The sequence below is a fragment of the Theropithecus gelada genome, chromosome 14 (assembly GCF_003255815.1).
Source record: "Theropithecus gelada isolate Dixy chromosome 14, Tgel_1.0, whole genome shotgun sequence".
NCBI lineage: Eukaryota > Metazoa > Chordata > Mammalia > Primates > Cercopithecidae > Theropithecus > Theropithecus gelada.
In genome coordinates, this window is record NC_037682.1 from 16,813,077 (window position 1) to 16,825,480 (window position 12,404).

General features: G+C 37.8%; 1 pseudogene; it reads left to right on the forward strand.

Moving 5' to 3' along the window:
• Positions 1-6,716: 6,716 nt before the first annotated feature.
• Positions 6,717-10,873, forward strand: LOC112605848 (annotated as a pseudogene).
• The last annotated feature ends 1,531 nt before the right edge of the window (positions 10,874-12,404 follow it).

Genomic DNA, 12,404 nt, shown 5'->3' on the forward strand with positions numbered 1-12,404 from the left:
TGGCCTCTAGCTGCATCATGTTGTGGCAAAGAACATGATTTTGTTCTTTTTATGGCTGCATAGTACTCCAGGGTGTATATGTACCTTATTTCTTTATCCAATCCACCACTGATGGGAACATAGGTTGATTTCATGCCTTTGCTATTGTGAATAGTGTGATGATGAACATAACGTGTGCATGTGTCTTTTTGGTGGAATGATTTATTTTCCTTTTGAATGTATAGCTGGTAATGGAATTGCTGGGTCAAATGGTAGCTCTGTTGTAAGTTTTTGGGAAATCTCCAAACTGCTTTCCACAGTGGCTGAAATAATTTACATTCCCATCAGCAGTGTATAAGCATTTTCTTTTCTTGGTAGACTTGCCAGCATCGGTTTTTTTTTTTTTGTTTGTTTGTTTTTATTCTTTAATAATGGACATTATCACTGGTGTCAGATGATCTCTTATTGTGATTTTGATTGGCATTTCTGATGATTAGTAATGATTATCATTTTTTATCTGTGTGTTGGTCACTTGTATGTCTTCTTTTGAAAAGTGCCTGTTCATGAACTTGGCCCATTTTTTAATGGGGTTGTTTTTTGATTGATGGTTGGTTTAAGTTCCTTATAGACTCTGTATATTAAACCTTTGTCAGATACAGTTTATGAATATTTTCTGCAATTCTCAAGATTGTCTGTTTACACCATTGATAGTTTATTTTACTGTGCATAAGCAATTTAGTTCAATTAGGTCTCACTTGTCAAATTTTTGTTTTTGTTGCAATTGCTTTTGCAGACTTATCCAAAAATTATTTTCCAAGGCTGAAGGGTTTTTTGTGTCTCTATCTCCTTTAGTTCTGCTCTGATCTTAGTTATTTCTTGCCTTCCGCTAGCTTTTGAATGTGTTTGCTTTTGCTTCTCTAGTTCTTTTAATTGTGATGTTAGGGTGTCAATTTTAGATCTTTCCTGCTTTCTCTTGTGGATATTTAGTGCTATAAATTTCCCTCTACACACTGCTTTAAATGTGTCCCAGAGATTCTGGTATGTTGTATCTTTGTTCTCATTGGTTTCAAAGAGCATCTTTATTTCTGCCTTCATTTCATTATGTACCCAGTAGTCATTCAGGAGCAGGTTGTTCAGTTTCCATGTAGTTGAGTGGTTTTGATTGAGTTTCTTAGTCCTGAGTTCTAGTTTGATTGCACTGTGGTCTGAGAGACAGTTTGTTATAATTTCTGTTCTTTTACATTTGCTGAGGAGTGCTTTACTTCCAACTATGTGGTCAATTTTGGAATAAGTGTGATGTGGTGCTGAGAAGGATGTATATTCTGTTGATTTGGGGTGGAGAGTTCTGTAGATGTCTATTAGGGCCTCTTGGTGCGGAGTTGAGTTCAATTCCTGGATATCCTTTTTAACTTTCTGTCTCGTTGATCTGTCTAATGTTGACAGTGGGGTGTTAAAGTCTCCCTTTATTATTGTATGGGAGTCTAAGTCTCTTTGTAAGTCTCTAGGGACTTGCTTTATGAATCTGGGTGCTCCTGTATTGGGTGCATATATATTTAGAATAGTTAGCTCTTCTTGTTGAATTGATGCCTTTACCATTATGTAATGGACTTCTTTGTCTCTTTTGATCTTTGATGGTTTAAAGTCTGTTTTATCAGAGACAAGGATTGCAACCCCTGCCTTTTTTTGTTTTCCATTTCCTTGGTAAATATTCTTACATCCCTTTATTTTGAGCCTACGTGTGTCTCTGCATGTGAGATGGGTCTCCTGAATACAGCACACTGATGGGTCTTGACTCTTTATCCAATTTGCCAGTCTGTGTCATTTAATTGGACCATTTAGTCCGTTTACATTTAAGGTTAATATTGTTATGTGTGAACTTGATCCTATCATTATGATATTAGCTGGTTATTTTGCTCATTAGTTGATGCAGTTTCTTCCTAGCCTCGATGGTCTTTACATTTTGGCATGTTTTTGCAATGGCTGGTACCAGTTGTTCCTTTCCATGTTTAGTGCTTCCTTCAGGATCTCTTGTAGGGCAGGCCTGGTGGTGACAAAAATCTCTAAGTATTTGCTTGTCTGTAAAGGATTTTATTTCTCCTTCACTTATGGAACTTAGTTTGGCTGGATATGAAATTCTGGGTTGAAAATTCTTTTCTTTAAGAATGCTGAATATTGGCCCCCAATTTCTTCTGGCTTGGAGAGTTTCTGCTGAGAGATCTGCTGTTAGTCTGATGGGTTTCCCTTTGTGTGTAACCCGACCTTTCTCTCTGGCTGCCCTTAACATTTTTTCCTTCATTTCAACTTTGGTGAATCTGACAATTATGTGTCTTGGAGTTGCTCTTCTAGAGGAGTATCTTTGTGGCATTCTCTGTATTTCCTGAACTGGAATGTTGACCTGCCTTGCTAGGTCGGGGAAGTTCTCCTGGATAATATCCTGCAGAGTGTTTTCCAACTTGGTTCCATTCTCCCCGTCACTTTCAGGCACACCAATCAGACGTAGATTTGGTCTTTTCACATAATCCCATATTTCTTGGAGGCTTTGTTCATTTCTTTTTACTCTTTTTTCTCTAAACTTCTCTTCTTGCTCATTTCATTCATTTGATCTTCAATTGCTGATACTCTTTTTTCCAGTTGATCGAGTCGGTTACTGTCAAAAGGGTATTTCCTGGGTAATCTTCCAGGATTTTTATAGTATTAAATTTTACATCCATCTTGAGTTAATTTTTGTGCATGATGAAAAGTAGTGAGTACAGTTTCAGTATTCTGCATATGGTTAGCCAGTTATCCCAGAACTATTTTTTGAATAGTGAGTCCTTTCCTTTTTTTTTTTTTTTTTTTTTTTCAGTCTCATCAAAGATCACATGGTTGTAGTTGTATGGCTGTATTTCTGAGTTTTCTCTTTTATTCCAGTGATCTGTGTGTGTGACAGTATCATGCTTTTTTAGATTACTGTAACCTTACATTATAGTTTGAAGTTCAGTTGAGTGATGTCTCTGGCTTTGTTCTTTTTGCTTAGGATTACTTTGGCTATTTTGGTTTTTTTGACTCCGTATGAATTTTAGATATATTTTTTGAATTTTTTTTTCTAATTCTATGAAGAATGATGTTGGTATTTCAATATGAAGAGCACTGAATCCATAAATTACTTTGACAATATGGTCACTTTAACAATATTGATTCTTCCAGTCTATGAGCATGCAATGTATTTCCATTTGTTTCTGTTGTCTCTGATTTATTTCATGAGTGTTCTGTAGTTCTCTTTGGGGTGCTCTTTTGCCTCATTCACTAGCTGATTGCTTGGTATTTCATTTTCTTTGTGGCTACTGTAAATGGGATTGTGTTCTTGATTTGACCCTTAGCTTGGACATTTAGGAGCCTTTTGGTGGAAGCTTTAGGGTTTTCTACATACAGAATCATATAATCAGTGAAAAGAGATAGTTTGACTTCTTCTATTTCTACTTTTATGCCTTTTTTTTTTTGTTGTTGGTGGTGTCCTTGCCTGATTCCTCTGCCAGAACTTCTAGTGCTATGTTAAATTGGTGTGGTTAGAGGGGGCATCTTTGTTTTATTCCAGTTCTCAAGGGAAATAGTTTCAGCTTTTGCCTTTTCACTATGATGTTGGCTGTGGTTTTATCATAGATGGCTTTTATTATTTTCGGGTACGTTCCTTCAATGCCTAGTCTGTTGAGGGTTTTTATCCTGAAGGGATGTTGGATTTTATAAAAGGCATTTTCTATATATATTCAGATGATTGTATGTTTTTATTTTTAATTCTGGTTATGTGCTGAATCATATATATTGATTTGCATGTGTTGAGAAAGCCTTGCATCCCAGGAGTAATGCCTACTTGATTATGAGGTTTTAACTTTTAGATATGCTGCTAGATTCAATTTGCTAATATTTTTTGAGGATTTTTGCATCTATACTAATCAAGGATATGGGACTGAAGTTTTCTTTTTTTTGCTATGTCTCTGCCAGATTTTGGCATCAGGAAGATGCTGCATTTATAGAATGAGTTAAGGAGGAGTCTCTCCTCAATTTTTTGGATTATTTTCAATTGAATTGGTACCAGATCTTTGTACACCTGGTAGGATTAGGCTGTGAATTCATCTAATCCAGGACTTTTTTTTTTTGGTTGGCAGGTTTTTCTTTTCTTTTCTTTCTTTTTTTTTTTTTTAACTGATTCAGTTTTAGAACTAAAACTTTGTCTAGTCAGGGTTTTAATATAGTCCTAATTCAACCTTGGGATATTATGTGTTTCCAAGAATTTATCTATTTCATCTAGATTTTCTAATTTGTATGCATGGAGGAGTTCATAGTTTTCTCGAGGATGTTTTGTATTTTTATGGGAACAATGTAATATCAAATTTTCATCTCTGATCTAGCTAATGGTCTATCAATCTTAATTTTTCAAAGAATCAACACTTGGTTTAATTGATCTTTTGTGTAAATATTTGTGTCTCAACTTTGTTCAGTTCTTCTCTAACTTTTCTCCTGCTAGCTTTGAGGTTGGTTTGTTCTGTTTTTTGTTTGTTTTTCCCTAGTACTTGTAGGTGCAAAGTTAGACTTTTGAGATCTTTCTAACTTCTTATTGAAGGTATTAAGCACTATAAACTTTCCTCTTAATATTGCTTTAGCTATATCCCAGAGATTTTGGTAAGTTGTCTCCCTACTTTCATTCCTTTAAAAGTATTTTTTTTAATTTATGCTTTAATTTTAATTTTGATGCTAACCTAAGAGTTATTCAGAATAAAGTTGTTTAATCTTCATTTTTTTTTTTTAATTTTGAGGGATCTTCTTGATATTAATTTCTATTTCTATTGCATTGTGGTGTGAAAGTGTGCTTAGTATGATTTTGATTTTTTGAAATTGTAGAGACTTGCTTTATTACTGAACATATGGTCAATGAGAAGAACGTCTATTCAGTGGTTGTTGGGCAGAGTGTTCTGTAGATGTCTATTAGGTTTAATTGGTCACGTGTCAAGTTTAAGTCCAGAGTTTCTTTGTTAGGTTTCTATCTTGAAGATCTGTCTAATGCCATCAGTGAGGAGTTGAAGTTTCCAGCTATTATCCCATGGCTAAATATTTTCATAGGTCAGGTACAACTTGTTCTATGAATCTCAGTTCCCCAAAGTTGACTGCATATTTGTTTAGGATAGTTAAGTCTTCTTATTGGATTGTATACTTTATCATTTTTTTATATCTGTCTCTGTCCTTAATTGCTATTGTTTTGAAGTCTGTTTTATCTGATACAAGAATAGTGACATCTCTTTGTTTTTCATTTGCATGGTAGATCTTTCTTCATTCCTTTACTTTGAGTCTGTGGGTGTTAATACATGTGAGATAGGTATCTTAAAAATAGATGGTTGAGTCTTTCTTTTTATTCAGCTTGCCACTCTATGTCTTTTAAGTGGAGCATTTAGCCCATTTACATTCAGGATTAGTATTGATATGTGAGATTTTAATCCTATCTTTGTGCTTTTAGCTGGTAGTTATGTAGACTTGATTATGTAGTTGTTTTATAGTGTCTGTGGGCTGTATGCTTAAGTGCATTTTTGCTTAGGTGCATTAAGTGTCATTCTTTTGATTCCATGTTTAAGACCTCCTTGAAGACTTTTTGGAAGCCTGGTCTAGTTGAAACAAACTCTCTTGTCTGAGAAGGATTTTATCCTTCTGAAGTTAGTTTGGTGAAATATGAAATTCTTGGTTGGAATTCCTTTTTTTTTTTTGAGACTGCTGAAAATAGGCCCTAATTTCTTCCAGTCTTTAAGATTTCTTCTGAGAGGTCCGTTGGTAGGCAGATGAGGTTCTCTTTATATTTGATCTGACCCTTTTCTTTGGCTGTCTTTAAGATTTATTTCCTTTTGCGTTGACCTTGGCGAATCTTATGACTATGAGCCTTCGGGATAGTTTTCTTGTGCAGTATCTATCTGGTGCTGTCTGTATTTCTTGAATTTGCATATCAATTTCTCTACCGAGTTTAGGGTAATTTTTAAGGACTATGTCCTCTTATGTATTTTCCAAGTTGCTTATTCCTTCTCCTTCTTTCTCAGGAAAGCTAATAAGTTGTAGATTTGGTTTCTTTATATAATCCTATATTTCTCAGAGGTTTTGTTTATTTTTAAAATTATTTTTCTTTTCTTTTTAGACTGAGTTGATTTAAAGAACTGGTTTTTGAGCTCTAGGATTATTTCCTCAGCCTGATCTATTCTGCTGTTAATACTTCAAATTGGTTCTTTCTTAAAATGTCTGTATCATCTTTAAGCTCTTAAACCATTCTACTGAATTTCTTGGATTCCTTAGACTGGGGTTTAAATTTCTTCTGAATCCTGATTATCTTTCTTGCTCCCCAGATTCTGAATTCTATGCATGTCATTTCAGTCATTTCTGACTGGTAAAGAACCATTCCTGGAAAGCTAGTGGGCTCACTTTGAGGTAAGGGGACACCCTGGCTTTTTGAATTCCTAGAGTTGTTGTGCTAATTCTTTCTCATCTGGGAGGACTGTTGTTCCTTTAACTGTGATGTAAATTGAGTATAGTCAGTTGATTTTGTTTCTAGATGTTTTCAGAGGGCCAAGACTCTATATAGAATATTTATTTGTGGCTGAATTCTTGCCCTTTGTTTCACAGGAGGGTATAATAGCAAAATATTTTTGGTGTTGTATTTTGGACTACTATCCAGTAGATGATGCTTATGAGTAATGGCCAGTAGATAAGCTCTGACTCAGCAGAAGGCTATGGATGTCCACATAGTGGTCATAGGCCATGGTGATGAGATGAGAAGTTCACTGATAATGAACGTAATGAAGAAAGCCATCTGCATGGTACATGCATAACATGGAATGGCATTTTGAGCCACAACAAAGTTTACTAGTATCTTGGGATAAATGACCGTAGAATTACCAAGATCAATACAATTCAGGTACCTGATTTAAAAAATACATAGGTGTTGTGTAGACCCAAGTCCACATTGTTCAAAATGATTATGCAGTCTTTGCTCACCACTGTGAATGCGTAGATGATGAGGAAGACCCAAAAAAGGGGGAGCTGCAGCTCAAGCCGCCTTGTGATTTCCATCAGAATGAATTCAGTAAGCACTGTTAGATTCTTTTGGTCCATTTAGTCCAGTTATCTCTTCCAGGAAGAAACAGAGTGGTTGTTATAAGCTTTTATGTAATGTCATCCAAACAAATTATAACATTTGTAGACAAAAGGTGTTATTCATAATAAGAAGTAAACATTATTTCCACATCTGATCCTAAAACTAAAAAAAAAAAACTTCTACTATCAAAAGAAGCGATCCATATTAAATACACACATAATTATGATGTAGATTAAACTGTAAATCTCAATAATGTTTGGAACACATCAATTGATAAAATTATATAGGTATTTATATAGAAATGTTAGACTTTATTACATGGTGGCACACAGTGTTTTTTCTAATATACTTCCATATTTTCCAAAGAATTCTTATGGAATTGTGATATTATTAAAGAGTGAGATAGAGATAGCATGAAGCTACTGGAATCTAAATTTTAGTTTCCCTCATTGGCACTTTCTGGATAGGAATTTAACAATAAACTCACAAGTAATATGTCTTTTTAAAAATTCCCAAAGCAAAGATATTTTAACCATGACCAATTAAGGCCACTTTTTCTCAATATTCTGACTTCCACTTTGTCACACTTTATCTGACAAAACAGTGCATTAGCATATCTGCAGGCATTTGTAGGACCCAGCTAACAAGGGATTGAGTTAATGATACTTTGATGTTTAATAGGTATATTTATATGGTTCAAAATCAATGACATTTATTATCAAATAATGCTATCTCTTTTGGTGTAGGAATATTCACTAAGAACACCCTTACCACCAAATGTGCAGAGATTTGTCTGGAATTTCATATTATATAGATTTTATGATTTTTTGCCCATTGGTTTATGACAAAATTTGTATTATTGTTTCTTTTAAATATTTACATATATTTCAACTTAAATCTATACTTTTATTTTTGAAGAAAAAAGAAAAACTCCCAGACTAATATAAGCTTAATGATTACCAACATGTGCATCTATTCCTACTAAAATATTTGTTTTATGTCAATATATAGGAATTTTGAATATTTAATTTTATAAGTTTTATTTCCTTTAAGATAATACTGTGAAAATAACAGAGTGTAGAGGGCATTTAAAAGTACTGAGCATTTATTACATCACATATAAATTACTGTTTATTTCTAATATTGCCCAATAGAACACAGATCATTACACAGGTGATTTTCAAACATTTCAGTGATAAGCACTGGTCCTCTATTTAATTAATGTGGGACATGAGCAAAACAAAGAGGAACAGGTCTGATTGAGGTTAGTAAAATCTGCTTTAGCCTAATCTCTTTCTCTCTCCTACCATTCCATTTCTCCTCAATGAAAACTTGGAACTCTGCAATCATGAATGTTAGAACAGTAGTTGCATTTTAAAATATTTAGTCAAATAAAATATAGAATTTAGTTATAACTCCATGGAATGCCAGCTTTAACCCACACAACTATCAAGTGGAAACTTCTGGGAGCCCACCCCAAGGTCCAAACCCATAGCTTAGAGGAGTTAGATCACTCTCACCTTGTGGAAGTTGGCAGCAACTGATTAGTTTTATGTGTAGATCTTGCTGCTCTGATTTAGGAAGCAAGGATGGGGAGGAGAGCAAGACTGGAGATTGGTCAGCTGCCTGCAACCGTTCTTCCCAGGTGAAACTGTTTGTTCTTTCTTCATTGAATTCTACTCTGTCTTTCTGGCTTTTTCCTCTCTTACAAGTAAGAACCTTAAGTCCAGCATTTTTGAAAACGTTATCTTGAACTAACAAGATTTCAGCGTATGCCTTCAAAGGGTTTTATTGTAGAATAGGAGATGCAGTGGACTGAACAAAAGAATTCAGTATTGCAGCCACAGTGTCACTGCTTTGAAGTGTTTAAATTTTGCCAATAATTCTTTGTTGGGAGAAAAGCTGAGTATTGGGAGAGAAGCTGAGACAGGGCTTGCATGTCTGCTAGACTTGCTGGCTCCTTGCTTCTGGCACTCCAGTTATCTCAAGCAGCCATATGTTTCTCATTCACTTGATACACTGTTTTCTTTCAACTCACACACATCCTCACCACCTGTTTGTTTGAGCACCAATAAATAGCAGTGGCCTCGCAGAGCTTGGGGCCTTCACAGCCTCCACACTCAGGATGGTTTCTGGCCCCAGTTTCTCTCTCTCTCTCAAACTGTCTTTTTCTCATTCCTTTGACTCCGTCGTACTTCGTTGCCCCCCCCCCCCCCCACCCAGCGACCTGGTGTTGGGTCTCATCGCCCCAACATTCCTTGTGCCCAATGTGGGGTGACAAAGACCCCGGTGAAGGAACGCTAGGGCCTGTGAAAACGGAGAACGTCTAAAGAAGCTCTGCTAGAAAACTGAGTGCTTTGAAGAACCAGGGTAACAATGGGACGAAGTGAAAGCAGACATTCCGCTAATTTAAAAATTTTTAAGGCATTTCTTATAAAGTGAGGGAGTAAAAGTACTCAGTTTGTTATCACTTTTTAGTACAGTAAAGCTAGTTTGCCCATGGTTCCCGGAACAGGGAACTATGGAGTTGGATGAAAGGGAGAGAATTGGAAGAGATTTTTTTTAAAAGGTCTATAAAGAAGGAGCAGGGACAGGTACACCTGGGAGTGCTGCTGAGGGAAGGATACCAGAGGGGCCCGAGGAAGCCCAAGGCCGCCCGCCTGGGCACGACGAGGGTGGAGGGGGTCACGAATCTCCCTTCCCTAAGAGGCCCCCCTGCCGCCACGGTCCCATGCTCCCATGACGACCCTCAGGCTAAACCCCAAGTCCCTGGCCGGTCCAAGCCCTGGCCTCCGGGGCTGTGCCGCTGACAAATCGGAGCCTCCCCCATGAACTCGGGAAGTGCGGAGAGGCGGCCTCCTCCGGTGCTGGGCTGCAGGGGCAGGCGGGCTGCGAAGTGCCCAAGGCCACAGCCCCACGGGAGAGACCGGGGAGGCTGAGCGCCCTTGAATGCCCCAGGCAAGTGCACGAGTGGCTATAGCAGTCCTGCTGCGACTACCTTACCTGGGGCAGCCCCCAATAGTCCTGGTAGAGCTTCCCTTCCGGCAGCGCTGCCGTCCCCGCAGCTGGGCTATTGCAACCCCTTCTACTTCCTGAGTCCTGGGCCTCCGGCCCTGATCCAGGGATAGCTGCTGGCATCAGCACCTGGGCTCCAGTCGCAGGCCTGGGACCCCGGGCTTCTCATGTGCAGGCGTCCCTGTGGGCCAGTCTGGTGATGAAGGTAGGATCCGCAGCCACTTCCTAAAGCCTGAGACCGGGCAACAGGCAGGCAGAGAATGTTATTCCATCCTTGGTCCACCATGGTGAATTTCTATATTCTCTTCTTTGAAAAAGCATCCATTGTCTTAAGCATTATGCACCTCAGTGGGATGAGGGATATCTCTAAGTGCTATGCATTATATAATGGAAAACATAAAGACACATCAATGGAAGACTTGCAGAAAATGATGGTTGTGGCTCTTATATACAGATTATTAGTTTGTTTCTATGAGACAATTTGCATCTGGGGAGCAGGTGGAGCTACCCCAGGGAAATTCCTGGTGGGGCTTCGAGTTGTGAGATGGTAATACATTAGTGCTTATTGCACTAAGTCAGGTTTTAGTGATTCCTTTCTCAAATGTTAGCATTACAATGTCCACTACATGAGCTTTGATCAAGAATTTTTCGATTGCTGCTTTTTTCCCTGCTTGCATCACACTGCTGTCTTTTCAGTATAATCGAACAGCCTATGATATTGTGGCAGGAACTACTGTGGTAAACAAATGGGGTCAGATGATGCCCCCAAAGCCCTGATTACCACACGTTATAATGATAAGACTAAATTGTGTATCAAGGCCATCAGTATCCCTGGGTTACACTAATTAACAATTTAGAAATTAAAGCAGTCACTCCAGTGTGATGCAGGTCACTACTCTGAAAGTGTATTATTTTAAATGCCAAAGAACTTTTCCAGAAGAAAAACCTTTTGAATTCAAATATTAAAATTTGTAGATAAATGCAAATGATTTATAAACAATGGACAATATATGCTTTAAGATCTAAGGCACTTAAGATCATCTTAAGAATTTGCTGAAAGCATTTTCAGCTTTGAAATCTCCAAATGAAACTTCAAAATTTATTTTGGTTTATCCCAAAATAATGGAAAATGTCCAGTTGTGTTTTGTAAACATCTATATAACTCATCTTTTAGTTTACACTTCTGGGGAGCCACCAAAGAAGGTCCCCATGGGAGTCAGGGGGGGACCCTTACCCTGAGGAACAGTTGGTCTAACAGAAGGTCTAGTCTAAATGTAAAAGGTGTTACTATGCCTTCAGAAATAATTGACTGATTATACCGGAGAGATTAAATTGGTTATTAGTTCCTCAACTCCGTGTTCTGCCTCCCCAGGAGAAAGAATTGCTCAGTAGTTGCTGTTACCTTACATAAAGCTAGGAAGCAGCAGTGTGAAGAGAACAGGAGGCTTTGGTAATACTGATCCAGCAGGAAAGGCTGTGTATTGGGTTAATCAAGTGTCTGACAAAAGACCTATTTGCACAGTAACTATTCAGGGAAAATATTTTGAAGGACTAGTAGATAATGAGCTGAGGTCTCTATTGTTGCTATAAATCAATGGCCCCAGCACTGGCCTAAGCAGTATCCATTGATATTGTTGGAGTAGGAGCTGCCTGGGAAGTTTATTAACGTTCCTTGATTTTATCAAGGGCCGGATGGTCAGGAGGGGACAATCCAACCTATCAATACACCTATTCCTGTCAATTTACGGGGTAGAGACTTATTGCAAAAATGGGGTGCTGAAATAACTTCCTACAGATCAGTATTGTAATCATAGTAGACAAATGATGAAAAACATGGGCTATCACCTGGGAAAAGGACCAGGAAAAGATAAAAACGGCCAATCAGAACCTTTAGAATTAAGAGGGCAAACAGATCAGACCAGATCGGGGTGTCATTTTTAGGAGCAGCCATTGTTGAGCCTGCGGCTCCCATGCCTCTTGTTTGGCTGTCAAATCCATTTAGGTGGAGCAATGGCCACGGAAATAGGAAAAACTGGAGGCTTTAAAAGAACTGGTGCAGGAACAATTGCAAAAGGGACATATAGAGCCTACTTTCTCCCCTTGGAATTCTCCTGTATTTGTCATTAAGAAAAAATCGGGGAAATAGAGAATGTTAACAGATTCAAGGGCTGCTAATGCTGTGATTCAGCCCATGGGTGTGCTACAACCAGGGCTGCCCTCCCCAACAATGATCCCAAAATACTGACCTCTCATAGTGATAGATCTAAAGGGTTACTTTTTTACCATTCTTTTAACTGCCCAAGATTAT